Source organism: Sceloporus undulatus, chromosome 1 (genome assembly GCF_019175285.1).
Source record: "Sceloporus undulatus isolate JIND9_A2432 ecotype Alabama chromosome 1, SceUnd_v1.1, whole genome shotgun sequence".
Taxonomy (NCBI): Eukaryota; Metazoa; Chordata; class Lepidosauria; order Squamata; family Phrynosomatidae; genus Sceloporus; species Sceloporus undulatus.
Genome location: NC_056522.1, coordinates 25,962,252 through 25,968,948, shown reverse-complemented (window position 1 = coordinate 25,968,948; position 6,697 = coordinate 25,962,252).

Genomic DNA, 6,697 nt, shown 5'->3' with positions numbered 1-6,697 from the left:
GGGCTGAAATTACAGATTTTGAAATGACCCGTGAAAGTCAAGGGTAAAACTTAGGGGCGTGTAACGAAGGATGTAAAGAACGAAGCAAAGGAAAAGGATGCCAAAAAACTTTGGACACATCATGAGAAGGCATGAATCATTGCAAAAAACGATAATGCTAGGAAAGATAGAGGTATGCAGAAAGAGAGGAAGGCCGCATGCTAGATGGATGGACTCTATTAAGGAGGCCACAGGTATGACTTTGCAGGGACTGAGCAGAGCAGTGGAAGACAGGGAGTCTTATGGATGTCTCATCCACAGGGTCGCCATGGGTCAAGATCGAGTCGAGATTGGTCAACATTAACAACAATAATATTTCCTTTCTTTGAAGAGTTAGAGTTAAATTAAGTTCATCCAAACTTCACTTCTCTTAAGTTTATTCTCTTACCTCTACCTAATAAATTTTCTTATCCATCCTGCTATACTGTCTTCAAATAATGTTATAAGTCCTTTTCTATGAATGTAAGCTTTACCCTTTTATAAATTTAAATTTAACATCAATTATCATTATTTTTAATGAAGCGTCAGCTATACTACAAGCAGTACATAAATCATAGTAAGTCTTCAACCAAAGTAATCACAAAACCATAAAGGATATTCTTTCCACCATCTAAAAGTCAAATAGTCCATTAGTGGCTTCCTTCAAGTCATTTTTTACTTAGGGCAACCCTAAGGCGTACGGGTAGAAACTGAGGGCTGTATATGGGATGAAAGTTAAGCCTGATAGTATCAGCATTCAAGAAGAATGCCTTGTGGGATCTGCCTTTTAAAATTACCCGGTTACCCCACATGTAAAGAAGAGAGGATTATCTATTTCTGTTTGAAGGACATCGATTTATATTAAGGTCAGGACCCAGGATACCATATTTGCGTGTGAGGCTCATGTCGTTTTATAAAATGTTGTGTTTGATCTTGAATGTTGATAGTCCCATCATTTTGTAGATGTCAAGGCACTGGCTTGTTCCGGATGAGAAGGTAGGGTGGATAAAACAATAGAGAATTAAAATGTTGATTCTGGTTTCAGTCAGTTTTTGTTTCCTCTCCAAATATATTCAGCTGCCTGCAGTAATAACTTGGTTTAAGACATCTGCAGTGCAAGCCAGGTCTATTAAAACTGAATCTCAATAGAACAGAATCCTTTTATAAAGGAAAAGAAAAAGGAAGTGTATTTTTTCTGTCCTCATCATCATCATCATATTTATTTGTATCACACTTCTTTTCCCAAACTGGAACTTAGTGTGGCTTCTAATTTAAAAGAACAGTACATAAAAGGATGACCATTTGCAAAAATGTGATTCACAAGGGAAGTATTTTAAATATAATGGTACATTACTCTGCTGTTGTCAAACTGTGAAAATTTATCAACTGAATAGCGTGAACTCAATTTCCCACAATATGGAAGACAAAGTGCTCTATTTCTAAACATCCTTTGATTTTAGAAAGCGCTCAACACTTAAGCATTCCAATAAATGATCTTGTTTAGTGGTTATACATTTATAATTTCACAGTTGCGTCCCTAAAGTGTGCATGTATGCACTCACGCACACATATGTATGTGTGTATATCAAGGCGCCAGATCCCACGTGATCTTGGAAGCTAAGCAGGGTCAGCCCTGCTTAGTACTTGGATGAGAAACCGCCAATGAATACCAGATGTTGTAGGCTATACAGTGGGCCCTCCACATTCGCTGGGGTTAGGGGTGTCAGACCCCTGTGAAAGTGGGGAAACTGCAAATAAAAAATACTATTTTTTTTTACTTGAGAGAACACCTCTCTAGGAATTTCTAAGCCCTCCTGCACAACTCTATGGTCAACATCTGCCAGACATTGACCACAGAATTGTGCTGGACCCACAAATGCCTAGAGCAGTGTTCTCTCTATAAATCTCTAGGCCCTCCAGTGTGACTTTTGGTAGAAGTTGCCCATAGAGTTGCGTTGGAGGACCTAGAGATTTCTAAAGAAAACATATTGCTCAAATCCATGAATAATCAAATCTGTCAAAGTCAAGCCTGCAAATGTGGAGGGCCAACTGTATTCGAAAGGAAAGTTATGGCAAACCACCTCTGATTATTCCTTGCTTAAGAAAACTCTATGAACATCATAAGATTGTTATTAGTTGAGAGGTGACTTTTAGGTTCACGTACATGTGTGCAAGAACACCACAGACCCAAATACACACATATGTATAAAGTGAAGCAGAAAAGGCAATGGAAGGAATGGCAAAATAAGCTCAACCATAAACTAGTTGTTGTTACAAATTTTCTGGGAAACCCAGGCCAATTTCAAATGATGGCACCAAGGAAGTTCTTATACTATGACCTTTACTTTAATAAAAACAGCTCTGGTTACTGTGTGGAAGCCTTAATCACAATGCAACAGAACTGTTCAAACTACTGCATTTAGAGTCAGTGATTTGATATTAAACATCCTGCCACAAAACCCTAGTGCTGCTCCAAAGGACTCTAAGGCCTGTTACAGACAGCCAAAATAAAGCTGCTTCGAGTCACAGTGGAGGTATGGTGTATCAATGATGCATGCGTCTTAAGAGTCCAGAAGCCACACCAAAGCCACGCTAGTCCGGAGCGTGGCTTTGGTGCCGACTTCTGTGTGTATCCAAGGACCCATGCATCATTGAAACACCATACCTCCACTGTGACTCGAAGCAGCTTTATTTTGGCTGTCTGTAACAGGCCAAAGATACAACAGGCTGCCAAATTAGTGGTTTTAGTGATGCTTCCAGGTAGTATAAATGAGCTACTTAGTTCCAAACATTTTAGTTATTATAGTAATATTAGTATCCATGCTTATTTTAACCGACTAGATTTAGATAAGACCACGGTGGGTGAAGGGGGTGTTTTGTTGAACTGAAGCTTTAATAAACATTTCTTTAGAACAGCAGGAAAACTGATGAAAATGGTATAGTCGTGAATTCGCAAGCCAACACTGGAGCCCCTCTGTCTCCTTCCATTTTGAAACATTGTGCTGCAGACAGAGTGACCAGGAGTCCTCCTTTCCCAGGACATGCCCTACATTTCAACCTTCTGTCCTGAATGAATTTCAAAATGTCCTCCATTTTGAGCATGACAAAGAAGCATGGATTTTCTTTTATGTTCATGTTTTTAGCTATTTATTTTGTAAGGTCTTACATTTTGCACCCTTGTCCTCCTTTGCGGTTAGGACATCTGGTCACCCTGCGCTAGGACTCTATAACCCTATTTGTATATCACTCTTCTGTGGAAGCCCTTGTAGGCTGCATCCACACTGCAGAAATAATCCAGATTGACTTTACTTTAACTGCAACAGTATAATTCACAGAATTCTGTGAACTGTAGTTTCAAGAAACATTTAGCCACCTCTGTAAAATTGCTCTGGTACCCCAACAAACTACAATTCGATAGCATTATGCCGTTGCAGTTAAAGTGGAGTCAATCTGGATTATTTCTGCAGTGTGGATGAAGTGAAAGTGGTTCATAACAGGGGTGGTTCTGGGGGATGGAGAACAAGAAGCTTGTCTCCCCCTCTGCTACCCCACCCTTTTTGAACTACTGTTATTACTTGAAGAAAGGACACTTTTCACATACACAAATGCATTCATATGTTAGTGGCTCTCAACACATGTACAAAAGCAGCTATCTGGTCAAGGAAAGGCAAACCACATCTATCTAGACTACATGGTTCCCCAGTCCTTTTTTGCATCCTCTCAGTTTTTACGTTGATATTTGAAGAGTGGGCTTCAACTCTCCCAACTAGAAATCTATTGTTGCCTCAGTAAACTCCCATTTTTTCCAGAGGTTGCCATTGGTTTACATTGGTATGCATGAATGAAATAGCAAAGTTAAGTAAGGAAAGGGAAAAATGACTCCCCTTCATCTATTGTTTCATGGTGACTAGGGGTGCATCTACAGTGTAGATTCTATGCTGTAGAAATAATACAGTTTAACACCTCTTTGATTGCCATGGCTCCATCCTACAGAAATCCTGGGATTTGTATCTTTGTGAGGCACCAGCACTCTTTGGCAGAGGCGGCCAAAGACCTTGTAAAACTATAAATCCCAGGAATGCATAGTGGTGTCAGACGGCATCATTTCTTTTTTTAATTATTATTATATTTATTAATATATATAGAAACAAACCACCTCAATTCATAAATACAATATTTACAATAATATATCACATATTACTTCCAGTGCTGAGGTAGATAATGTGTTATCTAAATATTATTCCACAAACTCTTATTATCTCCTTTCGTTACCATCTGAAGAGATTCCAAATCTGTCTTAATTTTTTATAACTAGATACCAAAAACCTAAAAATATTTGACAAAAACCCAAAAGACATATAATTCTTCTAGAACTGTATATCCACATACGTTCTTCTTATTAGTATATATATTATCTTATCACCACTATCCATCCATAATTTTTTGTGATTGTTTTATATTAGTTCTTTACTCCTCTCCCCTTTGATTCCACTTATTTCTTTCAATCCTTTTGTAACAATATAGACTTCTTAATGATTCATCTTTAACATTCATTTTAGAAATTCAAACATAAACAAAACCATTTCCCCAGACGGCATCATTTCTACAGAGCAGATGCACCCTAGGCGGAATAGTCACTATAAACACAGTTTTGGAGAAGGAAGAAGCCACATTATCCAGGTGGAGGGAGAAGCCAGCTACACACTGAGAATTTATTGGTATGTGTGGCTGTGGATATAGAATCAAGTACTAAGATATAAAATTGAGTCATCCAAGACTATGGTGTTCCCTGTCACTATGTTCAGATGTGAAATTTGGACATTGAAAAAAGCAGAGAAAAAGAAAATCAACTCATTTGAAATGTGCTGCAGAAGAGTGCTGGGGATACCATGAACAGCTAAAAAGACAAACAAATGGGTCCTAGATCAAGCCTGAAATACCCATAAAAGCCAAGATGGCTTTGAATGAATTTTAAAAAATGTTTCTGAATTAGCCATTCATGAACCAGTCCTTGTTAATTTGGTTGGGAATCCAAACTCTTATGTAGTACTAAAAGTCTGCTATTGTGACCTAGAACAGAGAGTGTCTTTCTGGAAGGCCAAAAGATATGTTAAATTTAAAGGAGTGCAACAAGACTGAAGGCATTTTGAGTCTTTAATTCTTTGTGATAGGAATAACCTATGAAAACATTTTTAAACATCAAGTAGATACACACACCACATTATCATTACATTGCCACAGAGTTTAGTTAGCTTCGAAGTATTTATATTAAGTGTTCTTAATAGGATTGTGCCATCTTTAGAGAGGGGCTACCTTCACTTTCGGTCTCTGAACAGTATTGGAGAGAAACATGAGGCTCTATGAAATGGTGGGAGGCATGCATTCGCGCCAAGCGCTATGCTTGGATTTCCTGCTATTTCACATATCCTCAATATCCTTCCAACCTCATTATCTGTCATTATGTATGTGCAAATACAAGTATTCCAAAAGCCTAAATAAATAAATAAACAAATCCAAAATACCAACACTTCTGCATTTCAGATAAGGGATACGCAACCTGTAATATCTTTAATATATAATATCTTTAATATACACTTCTCACACAGTTTATCCAGCTCATTAAATGAGAGTAATTTTGCCACTTAATACCTAATTTGTACTATGTCTCCATAATATAGAACAAGCTTAATAGCCTATCATTCATATGAGAGCAAATTTGTACACAGAGGATAGAAGAGCCTAAACAAATAGCAATAAAAATCATAGCTATTCTAGTGCCTATTACAAACATGTAAAATGTATTTTTAGAGATTCTTCACTCTGTGCTCTGAAAGATTATTACATAAAATAAAGCACACCCTACTATGCTTTGGCTTGACTTGCTTGGCTTTCTTGAAGAAGGTGATACTATCCAAAGATGAATCTTTTTTCAGGGGACAGACACATGATAATCGATAGTGTGGCCTGATGTGGAAAAGGATACATTTCCTTCAGATTTCATAATTGTGCAGAAGAACCAGTTTCAATAAACGCTTTGCTTTCTTCATAGAGAAGGCTACATAGACTGGTGTCAATATGCTGTAGCTTTCTGCAAAACAATACATTTGCCCTTAATTCACTGCGTTGGTTGACTGATTCTAGTATAAAGTCCATGGGTCCCAAACAACTATATTTAGAAATTAGTTGTATTGTAAATTGATTCTGATATTTTTGTGACAGAAGCAGTCAGATAACTGTTAGAATTATTATTATTATTATTATTATTATTATTATTATTAACCTTTATTTATAAAGCGCTGTAAGTTTACACAGCGCTGTACATAAATTTTTCAGTCAGACGGTTCCCTGCCCTCAGGCTTACAATCTAAAAGACATGACACAAAAGGAGAAGGGAGTGGTGGTGGGGAATAGGATCAGGTCCAGCAGATCTTCTCCACCTCCGAGGCCTGGACCAAGGCAGATGGACTGGAGGAAGGGCTTGGCTTCTTGATGGATGGTTAGAAGGAGGCTTCCTGGGTCGGAGAGGGACTCACCTCTGGGAATGCTTCTCTAAACAATATAGTCTTTAATTCAGTTTTGAAACTGGGCAGAGAAGTGATGAGGTGTGCATGTGGGGGAAGAAGGTTCCAGGAGTAAGGGGCAGCAAGCGAGAAGGGACGAATTCGGGAGGGGGCAGTGG